General features: G+C 45.4%; 1 long non-coding RNA gene across 2 annotated transcripts; it reads right to left on the bottom strand.

Moving 5' to 3' along the window:
• Nucleotides 1-121: 121 nt before the first annotated feature.
• LOC143434510 (uncharacterized) lies at nucleotides 122-26,643 on the bottom strand. 2 transcript variants are annotated; one of them, XR_013104015.1, is made up of 5 exons: nucleotides 26,368-26,643; nucleotides 19,626-19,786; nucleotides 7,710-8,018; nucleotides 2,120-2,207; nucleotides 122-558 (listed from the first exon to the last, which is right to left on the bottom strand). It is a non-coding gene; the product is annotated as an uncharacterized LOC143434510 (long non-coding RNA). The 2 variants fall into 2 exon arrangements; XR_013104014.1 differs by lacking the exon at nucleotides 26,368-26,643 and adding an exon at nucleotides 22,559-22,737 and having other exon boundaries at nucleotides 124-558.
• Nucleotides 26,644-27,051: the final 408 nt, after the last annotated feature.

Consider the following 27,051-nt stretch of genomic DNA (forward strand, 5'->3'; position numbering starts at 1 on the left):
GAAAAAACCGTCTTGGAGACAATTTGACATTTCTAAGTTTAAGTATTTAGTTTGCCTTCAAAATGCTGTTTCTGGAATTTTTTTTTCACTATACGATGTATTCCAGAATACTTTTTAAAAGAATACTTTCAATGTTTGTGTCATAAAGAAGTGAAAATAACAACCCGACAATCAATTTGTGGAGGCAGCGACAGGTTCATGAAACAACGCACTTAAAGAATTCTCAATATGCAAAGGGGGTCCATTCACAGGCAAACAAGACTAAGCTCACATTGAATGAAAGAGCAAGTTGCAAAAAGTGCGAGGTATAGCATGAGTCCACATTTGTTAAGGTGGAAATTGTTCTGTAACTAATCAGATGTGGTCTTGGACTTCACGGGTGATTATGTAGGAAACACGTGTATTTCACGTACACACCTTTATAGAGGAATACGCATCCCACTGTTACTTTGGGGCGGCAGGGGAATGAATGCGTGGGGCATTAACTTGTCAAGGTATCCGTTTCCTCCGGAGCTTGATCTCTTTCTAAATGAGCGTGTATTAGCTCTCTGCTTCCTCCTACACAAAACAAAGAGATTAAAAAGTCAGACCGTTTCCATCCCCACCACCAGATTGCTATCACTGGTCCACTCCTCTCTGATCTTCCCATTTCCGTGTTCATCCTTCAACCTCGGCTCCTCCCTCTAGAATATCCAAGAAACCTGCATCCTTTAATGTCTTCTATAGGTTTCCTGGTTTGCATATGCATGCCGTTTTACGTCTTGGAATCCAAAAGAATGAAAGAGTTATTTTCACTTAGTCTGTTTATCCAATTTACTTCTTTTTATTTCCTCATTATTATTTTTTTGTTGTTGTTTCTTTTCTTTTTTTCTATGATAGAGGTTTGGGGGGGGCTTTTGTTTTTGTTTGCTCGCTTGCTTGTTTTAAGATTTTTTTTATTTAAAAAAAAGAAAAAAAAGATTTTTATTTTTTAGGGACTGGAGAGATGGCTCAGTATTTAGGAGACTGCACTGGTAGAAGACCTAAGTTTGGTTCCCAGCACCCATACTAGGTATCTCATTACCACCAATCTCTCTCTCTCTCTCTCTCTCTCTCTCTCTCTCTCTCTCTCTCTCTCTCTTTCTCTGTCACACACCCATACACCCACACACACACCTCATTTCAAAGTAAAATCAGTTTTAAAGATTTATATTTATTATTTTTAAATATATGTCTCTCTGTGTGTTTGTGCATATACATGTAGTCTTCCACGGAGGCCAGAGGTGTCAGGTCTCCCTGGAACTAGAGGTAAGGCAGTTGTGAGCTGGCCAGCATGGCTGCTAGGAACTGAATTCAAGGCCTTTGCAAGCTCATGCTCCTTACCACTGCACCCACCATGCTGGAGACAGTACTCACATCATTTAAATAAAAGTATCTAATACAGTACACTTAGGCATTTGAGAGCATTTCAAGTTGTTTATGGTCCTTCTTTACATATTTGGGCTTTTAAAATATTTATCTATTTGATTGCATGCGTACGTGCCTGAGTTTAATTGTATGCGTATGTATATACCTTATGTGTGTAGTGCCTTCAGAAGACAGAAGGTCGTGAGACGTCATAGGAGTGCTGGGAATGAAACCCAGGTTGTCTACAAGAGCAGCAATCACTCTTAACCTCTGAGCCATCTCGACAGCCCTTTTCTGTGTTCGGTTTTTTGTCGGCTTGGATCCAACTTCGGATGTCATGCATGCTAGGTGAGGTATCTGAGTCCTAAGCCACAGTACAGCCCAGCCACACTCCAGGACTGCTGGTCCTCTACCTGCGAATATACTCTCTTGGTGTAGCAAATCCAAAGACTGGATCTTTAAAATATGGTTTTCCCCCATGTAGTCTCAAAGGGCTCCAGGCCTTGTGGAGGAACTAAATAGAAAGCTGAAGGGTTTTAGGGGAATGAATGGGAGTGGGAAGGAAGGATGGATGCTGGGGGTGAGGCTGTGAAAGTGTTTGGGGCTTGAAGCATGGGCCATAGATCTGGGATTGTTTGGATGTTCCAATGTTCTTATAAACTCCTGAGGTCAGGAGGTTGGAGAGACGGACCTAGATACCCAGCACCCACACGGAGGTGCACAGCCATTGTACCTGTAGTCCCAGGGGGTCTGATCCTCTTTTGGCCTCCGGAGACACCAGGCAAGTACATGCTGCACATACACTGCATGCAGGAGCTCACCTGTACTCATGGGAAAAAAAAAGAAAAAAAGAAAGAAAGAAAGAAAGAAAGAAATCTTTTAAAGGAGGGGGGCTGAGGAGGCTGGAGAGATGGCTCAGTGGTTAGGAGCACTGACTGCTTTTCCAGAGGTCCTGAGTTCAATTCCCAGCAACCACATGGTGGCTCATAACCATCTGTAATAGGATCTAATGCCCTCTTTTCCTGTATCTGAAGACAGCTTCAGTATACTCATATAAATAAAATGAATTAATTTTTAAAAAAATCCCAGCACTTCGGGAGGTAGAGGGAGGTAGATCTGGGTGAGTTCAAGGTTAGCCTGGTCTACACAATGAGTTGCAGAACATCCAGAACTAGTAAGACTCTGTCTCGAAAACAAAATAACAAAACAAAAACAACAATAGCACAAAAAAAATGAGTTTAAAATGAGTTTAGTTTAACTATGAATGAGCGCAGGCATGTTTCAAACATGCAGAGATGAGGGCTGTCTGGATGTTTAAAATATTCATATATTGGGGACATCAAGACTGACTGCCAAAACTGACAACCTGAGTGTCCCACATGGTGATAGGAGAGAGACCATTCCTGAAAGTTGTTTTCTGACCTTCACGCATGCGACCCACAGATACACACATAAATAAAAGTGTAACAAAGTCTGCTGGGTGTGGTAACACACATCTTTGACCCTAGCACTTGTGAAGCAGAGCCAGGTAGAGTTCTGTGAATTTAAAGCCAGGCCTACCTAGCAAGTTCTAGGCTAGCCAGAGCTGCAGAGTGATACCCAGTCTCAAACAAAATCATATGTTCATATATAAAAATGATACCTGGTAGCAATAAACAGCAGGAATTCACCCCCTCACCAAGCAGAAGGGATGGAGGGTTTTATTTGTTTGTTTGTTCTGTTTCTGTGGATTTCTGTCTGTTTTTAAGGCATGTGCCACCGTGCCTGGACCCCGGTGTGGTTCTGTCTTATACACACATACCATATTTTCTAGGGCTGGAAAGATGGCTCAGTGGTTAGGTTACTTGTTGCTCTTGTGGAGGACCAGGTTTCAATTCCCAGGACTCACGTGGAGCCTCACAATCATCTTTAATTCCAGCTCCAGGAGATCTGAGATCCTCTTCTAGTTTCTGCGGGCATGGACCTGGTGCTTACTCAGGTAAAACATTCATATATATAAAATTTTAAAAATACCTTAAATTTTTTTTATCATGATATCTTAGTATCTCTGAATATTCTGGGCTCAAATTCACAATATAAACTTGGGTTGTTTTTTTTTTTTTTTTACAACATGCTGCCACCACCCCCCCCCCCATCAGTATAAAAGTACAGATGGGCTGGGTTCCGATCTTGACCCCATAATAGCTTATTACCTCAGTCAAAACATTTCTCTCCCCTGAGCACGGAACTCACCCTCTGAAGCATAAGCAACAACACTGTTTACCACAGTGCACAGCCATGAAAGTTGACGCTGGTGAATGTTTCAAAGCAGTGTGAGGCTCTGGCTAAGGGTTTAGGATAAATGAGACAGTTACTCCTTCCTCTTTTATGCCTCTGAAAAAGTTTATCCCTCTTAATTTCCCTCTCCTAGAATCCCTTCTGTCTCTATCCTCCACAGTGATTCTACAGGCAGCTCACCCTGATGATGGCCTTCTCCTTCCTCCCTGGTGGGAAGGAGAACTCAGCACCATCCGATGAACACCAAAGGGAAATCTGGGCTCTGTTCTCTTCTGGAATTTTCAGAAGGAAAGGACTGATTCTTTTGTTGATGTATACTTTTATTAGCATGTATTTATTTTTTGCATATGAACGTTTTTCCTGTATGTATGTCTGCACACTATGAGCTATGCCTGTAGAGGCCAGGAGAGAGTGTTGGACTTCCTGAGACTGGAGTTATAAACAGTTGTGAGCCTCTACGTGGGTGCTCGAAATTGAACCCAGATCCTCTGTAAGAGCACCCAGTGTTCTGAACTGCTGGGCCATCTCTCCAGAACATGATATATATTTTCTATAGCATAAAATTTACTCATTTTAAGTGTGAAGGTTCATGGTTTTCTGTGTGTTTGTTTTTGGTCCTATGATGGTACAGCCATAAAAATAAATCCATTTTAAAATATTTTCACTTCCCCAGTGAAGATCCTTCATGATTCTCTATAATGAATCTTCCTTCCCATTTCCAGCTTAAAGTAACCACTAGTCTCTATTCTCTTACCTATACATCACCTTTTCTGGACATTTTAGGCAGTTAAAATAATATCGTTAGTTGCTCTCTTGGTCTGGTTTCTACCTCCTAGTATAATATTTTTTTGAGTTTTACCCACATGTAATATGTCCATTATTTTATCACCTGTGAAATCGGAACAATTTTTCTTGCCATGCTTATAAAAAAATCACAGCATATAAAATATTTGAGAATACATAATTAGGTCTAGGTGTGAGGGCTGAGATGTGGCTCAGTTGGTAGCATGCTTGCATAATATTCAAGAAACGCTGGGTTGGACCCCAAGCACTGAATAAGCACTGTGTGTCACCCACCGTGATGACACACAACTGTAAAGCCCAGCACTCAAGAGGTGGAGGCAGGAGGATCAGAAGTTCAAAGGTCATGAACAAGCAAGATGGCTAATCCAGTAAATACGCCTACTGCCAAGCCTAATGAGCTGAGAATTTGATCTCGGGTATGCGCATAGTGGTAGGAGAGAAATAACACCCACAAGTTGTCCTCTGACCTCCACACTGATGCCAGACCCTGTACATTCCCCCTCCAGCAAATAAATGATGAAAGCGTACAGAATTCAACATCATCCCCAGCTACACAAGGAGGTAAAAGCAGACTGAGCAATGTGAGACCAAGGAGGGAAAGTAAGCTGAGCATGGTGGCACACGCCTTGATCCCAGCCCACAAAAAAACAGAGGCAGGTGGAGCTCGGCGAGTTTCAGCCTACATAGTGAGACCGTATCTCAAAAACTAATGAAAATAATAAATTAATTAAATAAAAAATAAATAACATTTACATAAGTATTATATCTAGGTGCTTGAGGCCTTGAATTAAGTGTGCTTTTTTTTTTTTTAAGATTTATTTTTTTTTTTTATGAATGTGAGGACACTGTAGCTGTCCCCCAGACTCACCAGAAGAGGGCATCGGATCCCATTATAGATGGTTGTGAGCCACCATGTGGTTGCTGGGAACTGAACTCAGGACCTCTGGAAGAGCAGTCAGTGCTCTGAACCACTGAGCCATCTCTCTAGCCCCTAAGTGCGTTATTTAAATCATAAAACTCAGACTTCACAACAGCCTGGTGGATTAATTAGGTGGTAGTATTTTGCATTTTCAATCAGAGTAAATTAAAGTTTACAAATATAAACAACATGGCCAAGGTCACAAAGCCAGTAGGGGATTCAACTTGTGAGTCTTGACACTAGAATCCAAACTAGAATCGCTCGTTCCTCAACAAAGTGAAGGTCCTGTGTTCTATTCCTTTCTATCATCATAGAAAGCAAACCCCAGGGAAACATTCAGAGTAATTGCAGTGAACAGAGGGGAGAATGATGCTATGAGCCTGTCTGGACCCTGATGTGATGAGAGCAGCCAACGTGTGTTCACTTACTCACTCATGGGAGCCTATCGTACAGGGGAAGTTAGCTGCCCTGTTCTGATAACAACTAATTCCCTCAGATCTGGGGCCTGAAAGGCTCTTATCTGCAGCCTTGGGATCCTTTAAGAGTTTGATTGCGGGCCAGGTGGTGGCAGTAGCACACCCTTTTAATTCCAGCACCTAGGAGGCAGAGGCAGATGGATCTCTGAGTTCAAGGCCAGCCTGGTCTACAAAGCAAGTTCCAGGACAGCCAGAAGTACACAGAGAAATGAGAGAGAGAGAGAGAGAGACAGACAGAGACAGACAGACAAAGACAGAGACACAGAGTTTGCCTTCAGAGAGAGAGAGAGAGAGAGAGAGAGAGAAACAGAGAGAGAGTTTGCCTTCAGAGAGAGACAAAGACAGAGTTTGCCTTGGAGAGAATGTAGTACCTTTAGGTCAGGATAGATACATAGGGAAATATAGATTCCTGAGGGTCTATGCCTCCCACTATTGTTGTTTGTGTGGTTAAGTAAGTGAGTGGTTTGGTTTGGGGACTTGTTTGTTTTACATTTATTTTATAGGTATTTTATAGGTGTATGTAGGGGTGTGTGTCTGTGTGTCTGTGCAGGTCTCTGTGTGCATTACAGATATATGTATCTGTGCCACAGCACAAATAACTGTACACATCAAAGGAGAGTCAGTTTTCTCCTTCTACCATATTCACTCTGGGGATCAAATTCAGGTTGTCAGGCTTAGCAGCAAGTGCCCTCATCCACTGAGTCATCTCGCCAACCTTGGTATTTGGCTTTCTGAGGCTGGATCCTATTTTGTAGCATAGGCAGACCTTGAGTTTATGGCACTCCTCCTGCCACGGCCTCCCAAGCGCTAGGATTACAGAACTGAGCCATGGCTCACTCAGCTCACTGTGAATTTTTATGCTGAAATCTAGAAATATATGATAACAGTGAGACGGGACTGTTACAGCCGACCTGACCGTTCTGTGGGAAGATTCCACCAGGACAGTCAGAGACTGTCAAAACAAGAGAATCCCCTTGTTTTGCTGAGCAGCAGATCAGACCTCATGCATATGCAGACAGTATGCAAAGCAAGCACCCTACCAAGGGACTCCACCTCCAGTGTGCTAGGACAGTAGGTTTCACAGCGAACCTCAGGCCCCGTGTTTTTTGCAGCAAGCTTGTTGGAGACATGTTCCGGTTACACATCTTCATCTGTGTTAACCACGAGTACTGCAGGCACTGTACTGTACTCTAAACCTGTTCTATGACTTCTGAGATACAAATCCACTCCTAGGAGACAGAGGGCTAGGAGTGAAGGCCACACTTCACTCCACTGAGGAGACCCAGAGAAATAACAAGAGGTGACCTCAAATTTTTGTAAAAGTATAGACTTGAGATACTGTCCAGCCCCTCTCCACCCCCTCCCCCATCTTTGAGGAGAAGCAAAAATACCCTGGCACTTCAAAAACAGATCACACAGTCATAGGGCCCTCACTGGTAGCACTGTACTGACAAGCTGCACCCAGGCTTCATACTTGTCCAGTGAAAGTAAATGTTTGGGTGTCTGTTAAGCAGCAAAATGGTGGCTCTCCTTGGGGTGACAAAGGGCTGGTTTTGTCCTGTTCCTCTGGTATTGCTGCACTTTGTAATGTCTGCACTTTGTAATATTTTCTTGATCTTATATTTTCTTGACTCAATGCTTGGTTTTGCACAGACTGCTTTATTAAAATTTATCCAAAAGACATAAACTATAATAAATACTTAAAATATAAAGCATCTATTACAGCACCTGTCATGGGAAGACAAGCCAGCATTCAAAGCACTAATCTACATTGTGTTGCCAAAGCTTTCTTTACAGGTTAGCTGTCCCACACCTCCAGGGTCCTGGCCACTGATGGAGTCATGTACCTGGGAGCCAAAGGTGGTTGCAAAGAGCAGGAAGAGGATACAGGTCATGATGTCCTCTCTGCCAAGATCACACGCCAAGTCTAGAGCATCCATCTGTGATACAGTGCCGGTTCTGGGAGCTGGGAGGGAGCTTTCTGCAGGTGTGGTTCAGGCCTTAGGGTTTCTGTAGGTCTACAACCAGAGCTTTGCAGAGCTTCCATTTTGGGGGATCTCTTTCCAACCCTTCCAGCTGGCATATTATCCTCCAGGAAAGTCACAAACACAGTACAGTGGAACTCCTGCCCCAAGAGACAATGCTCTCACACATGCCTGGGAAAAGAAAACAGAAGATGGAAATCTGCATGACCATTGTACATCTTCTCAAGGTCAGACTGATGATGGCAAGAGAAGCTGAAACACAGACCAGTACCACTTTTCCTCATGCCAACCTTGAAAACATGAAAAATCACCACCAGAAGCTTCATGGGTCTCCCTTCACCGTGCCCTGTCTTAGGCTTCCCTCTGTAGTACCAATGCCCAACAGCTGAAAAAGAAGCTCTGACACCCAGTTGGGAAGACTTTGTATTAGTCACTGACCCTTGACTCAATTTCTTCATCTGTGAAATGAACATAACACCAATATACAACTCATAGAAGTTGGGGGGATGTATTAGTCACTGACCCTTGACTCAATTTCTTCATCTGTGAAATGAACATAACACCAATATACAACTCATAGAAGTTGGGGGGATGGTGCCCTATGAGATGATTCCTACAAAATACAGCATCTAAAAATTCAAAAACAGGACCTGGAGGGATAACTCAGCTCTTGGTGCACCTTGTTCTTCCATAGGACCAAGGTTTGAGCTCCAGCTCCCATCCTTGTCAGAGGGCGCATGACTGCTTACAACTCCAGTTCAGAGGGATCTCACGGCCTCTTCTGGCACATACATACTTATGACAAGTATACAAATGGACACACACATATAAATAAAAATAATAAAAATCTTAAAATGAAAAGAAAGCAAATTGCATCCAATAAGTAAAATGAATCAGAGAAAGGAGACTTCCTTTCCACGCCTCTGTATCCAGATGCTACTGGTCTTCAAACTTTCATACCCAGAAACAAGCCCTTTCAGCCTGTCAAACTTAAAGACACCATTTAGGCCCATGGCCAGCACCCCAGTCTCCTCTGGTCACCTTCAGCACACCCCATACCTCACATCTCTTACCACACTGTCCCCTTCCTCCATTCCAGGTTTCTCATGTAATCCTTAACAGGGTCATATGTCCGGTACCGCCACCCCCTTTTCTCTCTCACACAAATCCACACATGCACTGGCAAACCGTGAGGAGACCCTGAGGGGAAAAGACCTCTGTGTTCATACCCGGTGATAACTAGTGCCAGCACCTCCATAAACCGTGGTTTCTCAGAGGCCATGGGGTGGTGGATGGGGAAGGCAGACCTACCTCCAGCTTCCACTTCGCTCCCACAATGCTAACCTCCTGCCCCCACCCCTGCAGCTGGTAGTGCTATAAAGCAAGCCTCCCCCATCCCAGTCAACTCAGAAGCCATATTCACCCTAGCAGTAGTGACAGGTTGACGATTCCTGTAACAGGCCCCTTTCCTCTTCTGGGGGTTCCTGCCTGTATGGAGCCTGGTGGAGGGGCCACCAGCAGGGCCGGAAACCTGTGAAGAATGTCTCTGACTGCCCCTAAGTTCTGTTACCAGAATGGATGTTTTCCTAGGATTGATTACAATCTTCCCCCCCAACCCCCGTTCCTAGGGTAGTAAATACCCAACATATGCATTACCCTTCCCATAACTTAGAATTATCAGAAAAGCTTCTATTAATAGCCTATTGGTGAGGAATGTGGCCCTAAAGTCAGAGTGGCATTTCCAGGGCAGTGTCCTCCGTCCTGAGCACAGAGGTGTTCATCTCCACACGTGTCCTCCTTTTAAAACGTACCTTATTATTTCATTTTTTTAAAAATGCTGAATGTACAATGAGGGAAGTCCACATGGGTGCCAGAGGAGGCCAGGCTAAGGAGTCGATCCCTGAAGTTGGGCTTACAGGAAGTTGTGAGCCACCAGAAGTAAGTGGTAGAGACAGAACTCTGGCCCTCTATAAGACCACTAGGCCATCTGTAAGTGTCATCTTAGCCACTGTCTCTACCCAGCAGACTAACAAAGGACAGAAGAAGTGAGTAGGTGGGGCAGGCTGTGAGAGCACATGCTTAGGATGAACACGGCTGTGGCTGAACCCTCAGCACAGGAAGTGAGATGCCAGGGAGGAGCTTGGGTCCAATAGCAAGAAACAATCCTCATGTCATCGCCTAGTTGCTGAGCAACCTTGGGCAAGTTACTTTGCTTGTCTGAGCCTGGGTTTTCTTTCCCCATCAGAAGGCTAAAGGTGACTGTCAATCAGCTCCTGGAGTTGTTAGGCAGATTCAATGAGCTAATTCATTCATTTGTTCATTCATTCATTCATAATGTGATGGGTTCTAAGTACTCAGTGACTTTTGTCAAATACCAAAGGACAGCACCTCGATGTCCTGAGTCTGGAATGTGCCTTGCCAGTGCAAAATGCCTATAATTTATTCTAAAAATTATATATATATATATATATATATATATATATATATATATATATTTACAATGTAACTTTCCTGTTTCTCTGTGTTATTACTACTATTCAAGTCTAATAGAGCTGGCTTTGTGAATTGGTCAACTGTTCTCAATCTCACTGTGCTTCCTGGAGATACACTCTGGAAGGAGAACTCAAAAAGAAAGACCAAGAAGAAAGAAAAAATCTGATCCAGATGGATATAGTTGCCTGGCGTGGCAGCAGCACATGCCTTTAATCCCAGCACTCAGGATATAGAGGCAGGTGGATCTCTGAGAGTTGGAGGCCAGCCTGAGCTACATAGTGAGTTCCAGGCTAGCCAGAGCTACATGATGAGACCCTGTCTCAAAAACAAAGCAAGCAAGCAAACAAACAAACGAACAAACAAACAAAAAAAACAGAGATGGCTACAGTAAAATTTTTATTTTCTTCAAGGATTTTAAAAATTATGTTTAATTATATGTATAGGTGTCTGTGTGTGAATATATACATATGGGTGCAGGTGCCCTCAGAGGCCAGAGGCATCGAATCTCTTGGAACTGAAGCTATAGGTATTTGTGGGTGCTTTGACTTGGGTGCTAGGACGTGAACCCCAGTCTACTGGGAAGGCAAGTGCTGTTTTTTTTAATAGCTCCCCAATTTTTTTTATAATTTATTTTATTTTATGTAAGTACACTGTAGCTGTCTTCAGACACCCATATGAGGGCATCAGATCTCATTATGGATGGTTGTGAGCCACCATGTGGTTGCTGGGATTTGAACTCATGACCTCTGGAAGAGCAGTCAGTGCTCTTAACCACTGAGCCATCTCACCAGCCCAAGGCAAGTGCTCTTAAATGCTGAGCCACTTCTCCAAGCCCATAAATCATTTTAAAAATTATTTTCACTGGTTGATGGTGGCAGCTGCCTTTAATCCCAGCCCTCAGGCAGGCAGATCTATAAATTCAAGGCTAGCCTGGTCTACAGAGTGAGGAGACTGGCTGCCCAGAACAGATGGGCCTACACAGAGAAACTCTGTCAAAAAAAAAAAGAGAGAGAGAGAGAGAGAAAGAGAGAGAGAGAGAGAAGAAGAAGAAAAAAGAAAAGAAAACAATATTTTCAGCTGGTTGGTGGTGGTGTACACCTTTAATCCCAACATTCAAGAGGCAGAGGCAGGCAGATCTTTTGAATTTGAAGGCAGCCTGATCTACAGAGTGAGTTCTAGAACAGTCAGGACTATACAAACCCTATGTCAAAAAACCCCTCATGATTATAGTAGGGTTAAGTATTCAGGAAGTTATGACAAATTCACTCTTTCCTGATCACAAGAGACTGCAGAAAGCCCACGTGAGAAGTGCTTACCCAGAGTCAAGTTGGATGGTTCTCAGAGCTGGAGAAAAGAGATGTTTGCATGTGCTAACAGTATCACACCCAAGGATGTGCAATAGGCATACCACTCACTCATACGATGGCCTGACCAATCAATGCCATCATCAAGCATGAACTCAAAGTTGTAGGAAAGGGGGGCTGGACAGATGGCTCAGCTATTAAGAGCACTGACTGTTCTTCTAGAGGTCCTGAGTTCAATTCCCAGCAACTGCATGATGGCTCACAACTATCTGTAATAGACATATATAAAATAAATCTTTAAGTTATCATGGACAAATTCATAAACACCTTTATCCTAGATTCAGTATAAATATAAAGCTTTAGATTACATGCCCAGGAAGCTATATGCTTATCCAAAGCCTTAAGGAAGGTATTGCAATAAATGGTTAAGACACCCCTGGGAGGGTTTTTAAGACTCTAAATGGTCACTTTAAGCAAAGCATTCTACCTTCCCACCAGAGGAGCCTGCCTCACAGAGGCCAGGACTGATGGTTCTCAGTGGGAAGCAACTCTTGCCCCACAGTGGATATTTGACAATGTCTGAAGATATCTTTTGTCCTTACAACTGATGTTAGTAGGTAAAAACCAGTGATCTGAGTAAATACCCTGGAATGCATAGGCCAGCCTCTACAACAAGGAGGCCAAACTGTCAAGTGTCCAGGTTGAAAGCTCCTGGCCTAGAATGAATCCCATCACCTTGGAGAAAGCATGCCTTCAGGACTCCTCCAGCTGAGAAAGAAAGGCCAACTGGACCCTCAGGAGGGAGCCTAAGAGAGTCTCTTCTCAGGCCCCAACTGAGAACTGGAGATGCCAGCAGGCTGGGTCCTTCTTCACCTCTGCCTTCAGAGCACAAAACCCTTGAATCTGAAGAGATGAAATAAAATCCATGATTCCCAGCCCCTCAGGCTGCATAACCCTGCCCCTCATATCCTGTTTCCCTCCTGAACCTCCGCCCCACTCTGGAAGCACAGTTGGAAACTCAAATCTCAATCTTTACTGTCTGGCCCTCAAAAGCTTGGCCTGGCTTGCTTCCTCTCCTGGAGACAAAGTCTTCTGGACCCTGCACTGCCTCTCTTTAAGATGGTCCCAACCTTGCTTCTTACACCAATTGTAAGTTTTTCTTCCTCTTCTCCTTGTACCTCTCCTTCTCTTCCTAATTAAGCCATATCCAGGGTGTCAGGAGAGAGAGGAAAGGATTTTGAAGACTTCCGTGCTGCAGGTTCTGGGAGCCTATAGCTTTGTGGGTTTTGTGAGGTGCCAACCACACTGTGATCATTAAACCCACAGTGGTCCTGGGGAAGAAGGAGTGGTTCTCTTGTTTCTGTTAACCTGGGAGCCAGCTACGTCTTGTTTATCAGACTCGGTTTTAATTCAGCTTGGTCAGCTTCCAAGTGCAGAGGTGGAGATTAAAGGCAAGCGAGAGAATCCAATTAGCTGCCCAGTCTTCTTTAAGCCAAAAACTCAGGTCACAAACTAGATCAAAGTGAATGATTTCTCGACAGCTCTGTTCATTAAGGGGAGGGTAAGAGCTCACACTGCTAAGCTGGGCTCATTACTGGGACTGGCATTTTAAATACAGTATCTCCCCCAAATTACATGTTTCAGAGGTCAGAGGGAGAAACCCAGATTATCTTACATGAAGTCCCTTGCTAATAGAAACCAGAAAGCCAAACAGTGTAAGATGCTAGGAAAGGATCTGAACAAAGCTCCAATATTCCCCGGGCAGGAAAACCAAAAGTAGAAGCTGAAAACTGGCCCGGAGCTTACTTAGCTAGATAATCCCTCCTCCAGGGATCTGAAGAATTGAGGAGCCAAGGTCTTCCAGGTGGCCCGCTCACCAATTTGCTAGAGCCCTTCAGAATTCCATCCTCCTCTTCCTGGTTAAGTACAGCTGCAAGGGGAACTCCCCACTGCTCAGGCAGCCCAGTCAAGCCCAGCCTTTTTTCTAGCCCCAGGATGTAAGCAACTTTTGAAGAAAAACTCTTCCCCGTTTCTGACTCTGGGGTTCAGGCAGTCATTCTGAGCAGCAGAAGCCCCCCACCCCCACCCCCCACCCGCATACATTTCTGTGTTTCCCCAGCCTCTTATTGAATGGCTAAGGGACAGCGGCAGAAGGGAGCAGGGAAGCCCTGCTCGCACTCACTTCCTTATGGAAAGGATCACCAATTGAATAGCTGTGAGAGCACTGAGAAAAATGTGATCCTACCGGAGAGAAAAAGGGAGAGGCAGGAAAAGTACACTCCAAACAACTGTAAGAACCATGCCTTCCTTCCCCCAGTCCCTCAGCCCTCCTAATGCTGCACCCCTCTTTAACACAGTCCCTCTTGCTGTGGTGACGCCCAGCCATAAAATTATTTTCATTGCTACTTCATAACCGCAATTTTGTTACTGTTATGAATTGTAATGTAAATATGTGTTTTCCTGTGGTCTTAGGTGACCCCTATGAAAGGGCAGTTCAGGTCCAAAGGGGTCGGGACCCACAGATTGAGAAAAACATTAAAACACTGATTTTTTTTTTTCAATTGAGCCAGGAAATGTACTAAATTCTGCTCCCCCCCCCATCTCGGCCCCCCTCCGACAGACAAGTGTCTCTAGAAGATTGCATAGGTAGGGACAAGTCAGGTTACAGGTTTGTAGAACATCAAGTGTGGCTCTAATTTAATTTTTCAGCCTTGAGGACGAAGCTACCTCTTAGGTCTGAAATATATCCCACCAGCTTGATATGTTTTTATCACCCATCTGTCTCAGCAGACTGACTTCACTTGGGGTGGGAGTCTGACTCTTGTGAATGAAAAAAAAAAAAAAACTGAGAAAGAGGGATAGAGGAGAGGAGAGTTGGGGAGAGTGGGGGTGGGGGGAGGCCAGGAGAAGTCTGCTCCTTCAGAAGTCTTGCTGTCTGAAATGCCTATCCGCTTCATAACTAATGCATCATCATCATCTCAACCAGATTTGGAGGAGCCTCAGAAACCTCATTATGCAAAGTTACTCAAAGCCTAGGGGTTTTTTGCTCCTTTGTTTCTTTCTTTATGGCTGCAACCACCCACTAACTCTCTCTGAGACTAGAGTTCTTACCTTCAAAGGCAGATTGGAAGTGACATCTCAGAGATATCCCCCTAAATCTGAGAGCCCCCTACTCTAAGTTCCCAAGAAACTGTACCTCAAAGGGATTCTGTTTGGTTCAGGGACAAGTTAGTGCATTTTGTTTTAGTTCTTTGTGTGTGCACTTCTCCACCCTGAGACTTCATCACCCCCCTCTGGTTCTTTCACACCCTCCCATTCTCCTTACCCAGAGGCATCCGCTAGGAGCCAGGAAAAGGCCTGCATCTCACGCAGATTTTTCTACTTCCCCACAACGCACAGGAAGCGCCCGGGTTGCTTTATTTTATGTTTTGGTTTGGTTTTGTTTGTTTGTTTGTTTTATTTTGAGCCAGCAGTCTAAAACAAGTTTAAAAATCGGATCTTTTCTAAGAAAGAAAAAAGAAAAGAAGACACGGCGGGTGGTAGATGGTTAAAAGGAGCAAAAAAACTTTCGGACTGGCACCCGCGGTAGCCAATCCTCCTTCCGAGGGCCAGGGCCCAGTTATACTGAGCAATGCGGGGCGGGATTGGGATACATAAACCAGCAACTTGGCTGAGCGCCGCCCGGCACCCTTAGAGCCGCCGCCTTGTTTGGGGGGCTAAAAAAGCCTGAACTAAAATGAAAATTGGGGACACGGAGGGAGAGAGCAACCAACGACTTTTAAATGCACACCTCTGTTGCTCTAAAGCTGGCAGCCAGGCATGGCCTGCCAACCTCGAGCTGTGCACTTACACTCTGCAGGCGGGCCGCAGCCTGGAACCCAGAGTGTTCACAACCGACGTGAGGACCACAGGATGCGGGGCAGGTGCCACCACAGGACCTTACAAGGTTCCGTTCGGAGCCCTGACCATTGGAAGAGTGGGAGGACCTGCCCGGGGTGAGGACGTGATGGCCCGGGAATGGAGGCGGGGTTCCCCCCATCCCAGCTGTCCTCCTGGCCCTGTGGCACTTGGAACCAAAATAGCAAGTTCACCCCAGGTCAGCTTTGCTAGATCTGACCCTGCACCCCACCCCAGCAAGACTCGGTCCGCGCCTTTGAGACCTCAAGAGAGCAAGGCCTCCTTCTAGATGTGTCATCTCTAACTGAAGCGACCTTAGAGTCGGGTGACCCAGACCTTGAGAAAGTGAGGACTAAGCCGCTACAACCCCAAACTGCGAGATGACTCTGACCTTGCCCAAGAGGGGCGGCCGGCCGCCGAGGGCTCCACCGCCACAGGCTGAGCCACCGCCCGGCTGGCGATGTCTTAGAGGACCAAGGGACCAGGGGTTGGCCCATCTTATCTCTGCGAGGCCGCCTCTCTCTGGCGCCGCCCGGAAACTGACCTGAAAACCGTCAGATAAGCACTTCGAACAATCCGGGAGAAGGAAGAAAAGCAAAGCAAAACAAAACAAAAGCAGCCTTCTTGGGTAAACGTGGCTACTCCTTCTTATAGTTTTCCTGACTGCTCATAAAGGTGGCCTGGCAGTTTAGAGTAAGGGCAGAATGATGTTTTTGAGTCTGTACGACATAACTGTCTCCAGACTTGCCTCTCCCGTGCCCCCAGCTAAGGTTTTCAACCAGCGAAAGCAGCTAATGCATTTGCACACATTAAACATCTTGAACGCATAATTACAGGCTGCAGACAGGCTGGACAATAAAATATCTCCCCTCGATATTTTTGGAAAGCTTTTGCGACTGTGCCTGGAATAAATAACAACCTCTTTCTACGTCCTTGACCATCCAGCGGCGGCCGGCCTTTATTTGAGAATACCCCTCACCTCATTTCGATAGTGCTTTTGAAAAATGGTGGTGGGGAGACAGTGGGAAGCAGTCAGAGAATAAAGCTGGCAGGGTAAGGTCTGCCCTCAGAGTAGCCAGGGACCAGGAACTATACAAAGAAAATGCATTTGAAGCCCTGTGAGCTTCCTTCCTTATTGGAGACTGCAAGTAGGGCTCTCAAGGCCTCAAGACTCTGGGCACCAAACCCATTCCACCATCTCTCTATCCGAAGACTAAGAAGACAGAAGGGACCCATTGTTGAGTTCTTGCCTCAAAACCACCGTGCAAACCTAGTTTCTACAGTGAGCTTCCTACTACCTGGGAAAGCTACCAGAGGAGGAAGAGCCTGAGAGGGGGAAGCTTAGGCAGTTATTTTTATCCACAGAGGCCTGGGTCTCTCTAGCTTCCCTCGAGTCTTAGTAGCCTGGTCTGTAAAATGGAGGTAATTATAATGACCTCAGGACCCACTTCACAGGTCGTTATGAGGAAGCACTTAAATTTTTTTTATTGCTGTATAACTTACATATAGGCAAGTATACAAATCTCAAATACCCAGCTGAGTGATTTTTTTTATATATGTATACACTCGTGAACTACTACAAAGATCAAGGTACAGAGTAGTATAACTAGCTTCCAGAAGTTTCTGTGAAGAAGGAATTTTAACACTAACTTTAGTACGTGATGGTCTTATCTCCAACTCAAAGATTTGAAAATCCTATTTTAAGTATATGGAGTTTCTTGACCTTGGGGTAAAGAACTACTAAATAATTATTTGGGTAGGTAGTGAAGCATGTGTGTTGCACGCAGAAGGCCTTGTATTTGATATCCAATGCTGAAAAATTGTAAACCAAATATATGATGATGATGATGGTGGTGGTGGTGGTGGTGGTGGTGGTGGTGGTGATGACAGAATACCACTATATAGTCCTGATAACCCTAGGACTCCCTATGTAATGCAGGCTGGCGTTGGACTCACTGAGATCCACCTGCCTCTGCCTTTTGAGTGCTGGGATCAAAAGCATGCACCACCATAACTAATATTTATTATTATCACAGGTATGAACTAGGGGAACCTCTGCTCTGGAGAAGCATTAGAGATCTTACCTCCAAGTACTCAGGACTTGGGAGAAAAGTTGAAGATGAGGCTTACATATATTTTTTTGAGACAATGTAGTTTTTGTGCCCCTGGGTAACACTCCCATGTCCAGACCAGGAAGTGATCCCAGAGAGATGAGTGAGCAGAGAAGCATGTAAGGCTAAGGTCTGAACTTGGAGATACCTCATGTCGGCATCCTTCCTGAATCCAAATGTAGCTTGCTAACTGGAGAAAGAACATTTCCCAAAGAAGTATTTGGCCCATTTTGTGACGAGGTGTAATTCCAACAGCTAACAAATTCAGTTCATTATAAATTTTCAACACACACATAAAATGAAATCGCCACTTCAATGCTTTGACCCCAGTTTTTCTCAGAAGGAATCGCTGTTAGTGATTATTATTATTTTTTTTTTTTTTGAAATGTACTTCAAGAGGTGTGTCTTGGCTTCTGGCTTCATGAGACAGCTCTTCACTGACAGGTGTATGTATTGGCTCCGAAAGTTATATTCAGACCCAGTATCTAAAACAGAAAAAGTTAACCTTGTGTGGCCCACAGAGTGGCAACTGCAGCCTGAGTTCTAGGCCTTGATCTAATGTGAGCGAGCTTGGCAACCCCAGTATAATCAGCTAAGTTAACTGTCATTACCAGAGGAGCCCCACTTCACTTGCCTGGAAGCAGAACCATGCTGGGAGAAATAATCAAGGCAGTGACCATGACTTTGGAACTTCAACCATTCTCTGAGGTGAGGGGAAATTGGTAATGGCTCTTGGAGTTTTTAACTATTCTGTCTTAGTAGCCATTAAAAAAAAAAAAATCACTTCGGTCATTAGCCCACCCTGGGTGTTCACCTCCGATTCCATTTCCTTAGTCTACTTTGGAACTCTATGGGGTGGCCCCACTTTTGTCCCGCCCAAGCCTACACAGAGGCAGGAGGTGAGGATAGAAGCCTAGGGCTGTGCCCCCAGACCTTGGACCCTGCAGTATCCGCTAGGAGAAGTCACAGGAAACGCGTTTACCACCTGGACGACCTTGACTGCAGCCGATTAAAGTTTAATCCGAGGTGTGTGCTCAGCCTTGCCATGTTATTTAAACACATCAAAGGTCATAAAAAGATTCCAAAGGCGTGAGCAGGGCGACTCAGACCGGCAGGGAGCCAGCATTTTACTCTAGTTGACTTCCAGGCCTAGGATTTGGAGAACAGGGTAAGGAAAGAGCCAGAAGAATCAAAGGAAAGGTTCTGTTTTCCCAGAGAAACTCCAGATTTCAAAACGTGGCAGGGGAAACCGAGTCTCAGACAAGGGGACAAACAGTGCTCTGTAATTCCGATTAACTTGGAAGACATCTAGTGGGGAGAGATTGCAACTGCAGTGACGTCCTCGGCGCATCCTCTGCTCCTGCCAACCAGAACAGCAGGCCTGCTGGACCACTAGGGTGCCTGGCTAGACCACTGGAAGCCCCGAAGAGAAGCCAGTATCTCTAGTACAGTCCTTTGTCCTGCCACATCCTGACTCCACTGTCAAAGATCCCAGAGTGCTGAGGGGCCCTTTCCACTCTGAGAGAAAAGATCCAGCTCTGAGGGGCCTTCTCTCCAGGTTGTGGTTCTAGTATCTAGTGATGAGGTGTTTGTTGTCCAAGATCCCTGTTCTGATCCAATTATTCTGAGCGCCTGATCCTGCTTTGGGAAAAGTCCCACACACCTAGATGTGGTTACATAGTAGAGTCCCTTAAGGCAGGAGGCACAAAAGACAGCTTGCCAGCTATAGATTGCAACCCACTAGGCAGCTAGCAGGCAGCAGGAGGTTAACTTCCCAGGATGTTCAGAATGCACCACCAACTCATCTCTAACAAGGAATCCTCAGACCAAACCTTAATCTGTGTGGATACCGATGACATCCCAGCTACCAACTATAATGACCTTGTGGAAACCAGCTCCACATAGGGACTGTTTTCTCTCATCTTCCTCTCCCAGCAACTGAAACACTGAGGCCAAATCAACATTCTGCTTACCTCCTCCACTTGTGCTTGAGAGATGCTGATTGTAGCTTCTCGTGGAACTGGCTTCACCTGCTTCCAGAGAGCAAGGATGTGCTTATCCCCTGCAGCATCCTGTCCTGCCTGACTACATTGGCAGGGGTCTTCATTTACTGTGGTACCACCTCATCCTAGAACTGTCAGGGAAAGAGTAGCATCAGGATACTGCTTGTCTTTCTGATTAAAGGGGAGGTCGATAGGAAAGGGGGCTAGAGAGATGGCTTAGTGGCTAAGAACATTTGCTGTTCTTGTGTTGTTCTCGAAGAAGTCCCATGTTTGATTCCCAGCGCCCACGGGATGGCTCACCCAAGATCCAAGGGATCCAATAGGTACATTACACACATACATGCAGGCAAAACATTCATACACATAAATAACTCTTCTAAAAACAAAAATGACAGACAAGAGATGCTGCCCTACATCACCTTCTAAGGTATGAACCCCAGTACATTGTGGACCCCAAATTGGAGACCAGTGCAGGAATATTCTGGAGACAAAGGCTGCAAAGGACACAGTGGCTGCTGGGAGCAGCCATCTGCAGGAAGGTCTCCTTGTCTGGTCTTGTTCATGGGCAGGACCAGGACTATACATGGCTTTGGGATATGACTTCTGTGTTTTCCATCAGCTTACACCTAAGCTGTACCTACACACAATCCAATCTGGGCTTGGGATTCCCTTGATTCTTAAAAGAGGGTTGTTATTTTACTCCCTACTTCTTAAAATTAATAATAAATTAGAAATGGTAGATTTCAAATTTCAGGTCAAAAATGCTTTACAGGTTTATTTCCACAAACTTTAGTCAGTCCTCTTCACAGACCTGAAGTGCATCAACCAAAGACTGCAAAGTCTGTGGCTCTCTCTGCTCCCGCCTCATACCACTCCACTTACTGGCTGGATGTATGCCCCCCCCCAACCCCAACCTAGGAAACTCCCCTAGGTTTTATTGAATCAGCTACTGATTACTGAAGCAGCCCTAGATGGGGCATGGGAGGCAGGACTGTAGAATTAGTCAGAGAGTGGAAACCTGGGGTCTGGATTGCAAAGGAACCCAGGATCCAAGGCTAGGAGTAGCCTGAGTCCCGAGTCCCGTTCTGAGTTTCGATGAGCTCTTGGGGACTTTCAGGTCCCTCACCTCAACTACCTGAAAAGCCCCCTAACCTTGTCCAGCCCACCTGGCTAGATTAACACTGGACTTCTAGCTAGATTCTACACAGAGCCTGTGACCATCTCTACCACACACACACCACACCGAGTCCTGTTCATAGCACAGGCTGCAGGGACTTCTATTCCTAGGGTGACAAATGAGTCTGCTTGCTCTCAATGACATCAAATTACTTTGCACCAGCCGAGGGTCCCATGACCCTACATAACCTCACATTAGATCCTAAAAATGTAAAAGAAATATGGCCTTTTAAAAAGTGGCTGAGAGCAAGTGATTGTTAGCAGGCTTGAGGGGGCTGTCCCCAACTCAGCGACCCAGACCGAAGCAGATCTCAGCTGGAATTCACACGCTTGGGCTCTCTATAGACAGAAGCTCAATTTTGAATTTAACTCAGGACCCTAATCAGGTTCTCAGAGTTCAAATTATTTTTGTGTAATTAGAGAAATCACGGGGAGGCTTGAAGCCTCAGTGGGTGGTGGGGGCAGTAGAGGGGAAGCATGCAGAGACAACACAGCCAGCTTCTGAAAAGAGCTAGCTTCTGCAGAGAGGGGGCTTCCATGTTATATTAAAAACACAGGCATTGTTTAGGTTGTTTAATTGCTTAAATGTTTTGTCAGGAATTACAGCTTCATTGTTTCTCATTTTCCTTCTTCCTATCTCTCCCTTCCTCTTTGTCTCCCGGGTTTGTCTGTTAGTGTTTCCCCCCCACACCCCGTTTCCCCTCTTCCTCCGAATTTCTGATATTCTTAATTCTGCAGTCTCTGCCGTGACCTTGACCCAAGCCTTTACTCCTTTGGTGAACTCCAACTTAAGATCAGGAGATCCAGGATGCCCACACCCTGACAGCCTTCTTGTCCTAGGCCACTTAAAAGCAGATTTGTTAGAACCCCTGTAGTAAGGGAAGGGCCCTGAGGAACCTTTCTAGGGCTTTCTGCCACATACTGTTATAACTGCTAGAAATTGACATAAAGTATATGCACATAAATTCTCCTGTTTAATTTATACAGCATTGCGAGTTTAGTTGAATAGCACTTTTCCACTGCCATGGAGAGTTATATATACTTACTATAAAAATAATTCCAGATATTTAACAGCAAAGAGGGGGAGCAATTAAAAATCATGAACAACCCAGTACTCTGACCACGGAAAGAAGTTGGGCGGGGATGACACTTACTCAGCAGCTGCCCGGCATAGGATTTGTCGAACTCAAGAATTTCTATAATTTGTTTTTGTCATTTTGGTTTATAAAGTCACCAAGACTTTTAGTTAAATCAACTTCAGAGTTTTCTGGAATCACGCTCACTTTCAAATAGGTCACTGAATTAATACAAGCAAAACATCAATGCTTTTATTCAGTATTTTTAAAATCTCTGGTTGCAGAAAGAATATTTTAAAAGGCATAGAGAGCTAAGTTGGTTTTTTTTTTTTTCTAGAAAACCATGGTAACTTTGATATCAATCTAGTCTACACGTGTTTCTCTTAGTTTAGTCATGAGAAATGTCTTTGAGATGTCTATAGGGAAGGAGATGTTTTGAAATAGAAAATAGGCATTTGCTCAAAGTGAAAATGTATCAGGTTAGGACATGGGGCAGTACTGGGTCACAGTTCGAGAGTGTGCATGCACACACCCCACCCCCACATCGATCTTAAGCAAACAGGAATCTTCAATGAAAGGACTCAGAGAAGAAGTTAATATAACCTCCCCCCACCTCCGTGCGTGTGTAATTTTTATAAAGAAGACACATACAATTTCAGATAAGATCCCAAGTCTTCTTGGTCCAGGAGCCTTCTCGACAAAACCTTGGGTTCTTTGTAGTCCTTAACTGAAACAACTCCACTTCATCCGTTTCTCACAATCTTGAAATATTCTCAAATCCTTCTATTGAAAATAAAGCCGTTCACTGTCTGGAATTTAAATAAGCCTTAAATAGCAAAAAGGGATGCAAGATAAAATGATAATAAGGTCAAAGATAAACTGGATGTAGAGGGGCTTGTTGTAGTTGCTAATTGTGTAAGGCAAAGGCAGAAAACATTTTCCTTGTACAAAGAGGGAAGGGAGTGACCAACGGGTAGCCCCTGGAATCGCCCACTTACTCGTCCATTTCCAGGAACAGAAGATGACCTTGTGGGTTTTTTTTTTTTTTTTTTTTTTTTTTTTTTCATTCTCTCTGACTTCCCGATGCTTTCTTTCCTTTCCGGTCAGCTCCTTTTTCCCCCGGCCTAACTGATTAACGAAGCTTCCGTACCCAGCTACCCTCACCAAAGTGTAAATACCTATAAAAACTAATATCAAAAGTTTTTATTGAGCTGCTTCATTTCCCAGAGCATTGGGCCACGCAGAGATCCAGTCCCACAGACAAAGGACTGCAGCTGGAGGCTCCCTCCCAAGCCTGAAACAGCTCAGTGAGGGTCCAGAGATTCTAGGGGAAGACGTCTGAACCAGCCAAATGCTGATGGCTGCTCGACTTCCACTGAAGACAGGTGTATTAACAGTATTTACAGAGTCAGGAGGGATGACCAGTGGTTGGAGAAATCTGAATTGGACCAGAGGACGGGAAACTGGCCACCAGGCTGGTTTGACAAGGTGATTTTTTCCCCCTTAGGACTTGGCATAATGACTGTACTTCGCCTACAAAACATCAGGCATACATTGAGCCACTACTACGCTTGTGCCTGTGTATATGTTTGATGTGTGAATCTGTGCGTGCGTATGAAGGCATACACATCGTTATGGTTACAGTATGTAACGTGCCTGTAAAATCTGATTACACCTCAGTGTGTACTTGAAGGGGTCTTGAGTTCCCTCTTTCTCCTTGCTAGCGAGTTTCCCTCCCTCTGTTGCTCTGTCTATTAAGAATTCACAGCCAGATGGGGAGTGTCCTTACAGAGAAGGACTCCTGTGGGCCCAGATCTCCTGGCTCCACGCTGATTTCTCGTGGAGAAACACTGAACCCAACAGAACAAACCCCTACTTCCTTCGAACTCTCCACCGTCTACGGTGTATTTGTTGATATAAAGGATTCACAGCCCGGCGCTGGGCGCTGGTTTCCTGTTTTGTTGCGGGCAGTGAGCATCACCCTAGGGTTGGGTGGGGGTCCTTTTCACTTGGCAGCTGCAGGCGCCGGGTTGCCAGGAGGTACCCCATTCTGCCAGCATCCGTCTCCGAGCTCATTCCCAGAGTCCTGCAAGCTGATGCCCTAGTCGGGCTGCCAGCCATTCACTGTGGAAAGGAGCATCTTCCTTCAGGTTGAGTTTCTATTTACAGGAATTCGGTCCCTCTGCTTCCAATTCACATTCGGGTCCTTTAGGTGAAGTCTAAGTTTCCAGATGTGGTGAAGGGCAGCACAGTGACGCCATTAGAACACGGAGAGAGTTCTCGCCACCATCTTAAATCACTAAGAGAAGGGATTTCAGGCAGCCGGGTAGGAGGTGCTCCTCCCCAGAGCCTGAAACCTGCTGCTAGTTCTTCTAAAATGGGGGAGGGGTGCGGGCGGAGGTGCCTTCTCCCTTCTTTGAGACTGACTCTGTAAGAAGCAGAGCAGCCTTGCAGCTAGAGTTCTTTCTTGGGTTCTGCTATCTTCCCTTCGAGAAAGCTCTTCCCAGTGCCTGGCTCCAGGCTGGTTTCGTGTTGTACCTGGTTCAATCTGGCAGGCGGTGGATGGGCAGTGGCTCACTAATAATTTGCTCTCCTCAAAGTCCATCCTGAGGTGATCTTAGAGGCAAGGTCTGTGGTTTTCTTTCTTGACCTCCCACTTCCACATCGAAGTGAGTCACCATAATACAGAGTGACTCTCTATGTCCCAAAATTATCCCCGAGACACGAAACCTCCCCTAGACTTCATTATTGTTTCCCTATAGAATAAAAACCTCAAATGGGTCATATGACATTTTCCTGTGCTCTGGCCAGTCCAGAATTCAGGACACACACACACACACACACCAAAAAAGAGACACTGCTTTCACACTGGTGCATACAGGATTGAGGTCCCTCAGAAACTCAACTTCCCATTTGCCGCATTCCCAAATGGTCTGCTGGTAAAGATTCTGAGGAGTTACCTTCTTGGAGAATTTCTCCTTTCTCTCCTAGTCCCCTCAACTCCCTGCCCCTTTCTGAGTCTTTCTTGCTTTGCCATTATCTCTTTGCCCCCAGACTGCCTGGGGTGGAAGCCAGAGGGTAAGATATCCTGCAAATGCTGCTCATAAAGCTGCTTGGATACATTAGAAACACATGAATATCCCGAAATACAAAGTGTCTTTAAAACCAGCCATGGAATGTTTATCCTAATACCAGATCAATGCAAAGAAGTAGTTCCAGAGAATGGTGCTGACAGCCTCTTCCGAGTTAAAGTGAGAGCAGGTAAATTTAATTTGCTAATGAAAATCAAATTCGATTAGACCTCCCTTTCCCTTTGTCCTTCTATTCTCCAATCCTAGGAGCCCGGGGTCCTGTAATCCTAGTTGATCAGGAGTCCTCTATCAAGAAAAAAACATGCAAGATGAGATACAAGAGGGTAGTCAAAGCCCATGGACCCAGGCTTGCACTGGGAAAACCCAGAGGCTCAGGAAAAGCCATGGAAACTCCTTGAACAAAGGCCTGGGCTGTAGCCACGCTGCCCTTGAAGGCCTTCGCTGAGAAATCTGGGTACACCAGGCAAAACTGGGGCATCGAGGGAGACTTCTCTAGCTTCCAACCCAGCCTGCTCTTGGTTCCAGAGCTCCTATGGCCACTAATGCCTGAAGGTGACAGCGAGTGCCCTGACTTCTCTTCCCTAAGCCATGGAGAGCCATGTTAAATTACTGGTGCTTCTGCAAGAAGAAGAACCCCCAAGTCTGGGAGACAAAAAGAGCTCAGAAAGTCAGTCCCTGCTAGCTGGACAAGCAAAATTTTCCCGTGCCTTTGATAAATGAGGAAGAACACTGGGAGAGATTTCGTGCTTTCCAAGAGCCAGGCTTCATCCTCCAGCCTTTCTCTCCCCACACCAAGCTGATCTGGTACAGCCTGGAGCATTGTATAAGAAACTATTAATTAATCTCTTCTCTCCCTCTTTGAAAGACTGAGGGATTACTGTTTTAAAGTGAGTAGGATTTCTAGAAAGTCTTACCCAAAATTATTCCCAGAGTTCATTAAAATTCTAGAAACAATTCCCAAGGATGCCTACAGCTAAATAACTAGCAGGACATGCAGATATTTTAAAACAGTGAAGATGCAACACAGGAAGGGGAGAAGGAGCCAGATATACTAATATACCCCTGACACATTCCTAGTAGAAAATCCACACCAATGTATAGGGTTTAAGACAGGAGGAGAACAAGAATGCTACTTTCTCTAAATAATTCTGTCTTGGGTCTCGGTCTCTCTCTCTCTCTCTCTCTCTCTCTCTCTCTCTCTCTCTCTCTCTCTCTCTTTCTCTCTCTCTCAAATTGATAAGAAAATATAAACTTCAGTAATTCAAATCCCAAATCCTTCCACAGTGGAATGCCACGTGTAGGAAGTAAAGCCCAGTGAATTCAAGATGCAGCCTAAAGCCTCCCCGCTGCTATTCTTCCCAGACAAACCTGCTTCGGGTTCCTCTGTGAAAAAGATGAGTTCCTTTCTCACCATTTTTGGAGCGGAGGGACCCAGCGGACTTTGGCAGTCTGTAGAGCCGAGGCCCTTCCCCTGAGTGCAGGGCTCCCGGCTCCAGTGAACTGAGGGGGAAGGGAAGAACGTGGAGCCGGACTTGGCTGCTGTGTGTACCAGCAGTACAGCCCCTGCCAGGGGTGAACTGGCATAGGCTTCGGCTGGTGGAGGCTTCCTGAGCTGTGTTTTCGTTTTTTCCGAACCTAGCTGGAAAACTCCGGAGGCTCGGAAACCCAACTAAGAGCAGGGCGGCAACAGAGAAGAATCAGTCCAGTCTGTAAACACCGCCCCCAAAACTCTACAAAGAGCAAAAGATGATGCTGAGAAACCAAACAGAGCCAGAAGCCAGAACTCTAAAGGATGGGGGGAATGGGAGCGAGGGGAGGTGAGCAGCCAGCTCTGTCTCTGGGCTTTCATTGTAGTTTCTCACGCTGACTAGACAGCAACTTTCAACTTGACCTTGGCCTCCAGCCGTGTCTGACCTGTATGTAAACTGCCCTCAAGCCCTCAAGTCTCCAAGAATTGGAGCCCGGAACCGTACTTGGTCTCTTTGTCACTGTTGAGTTTTACAATGCCACTTAGAGGGAGGAAGACTCGAGTGGGGGGACAGATGAAAAGTG

Source organism: Arvicanthis niloticus, chromosome 15 (genome assembly GCF_011762505.2).
Source record: "Arvicanthis niloticus isolate mArvNil1 chromosome 15, mArvNil1.pat.X, whole genome shotgun sequence".
Classification (NCBI taxonomy): Eukaryota; Metazoa; Chordata; class Mammalia; order Rodentia; family Muridae; genus Arvicanthis; species Arvicanthis niloticus.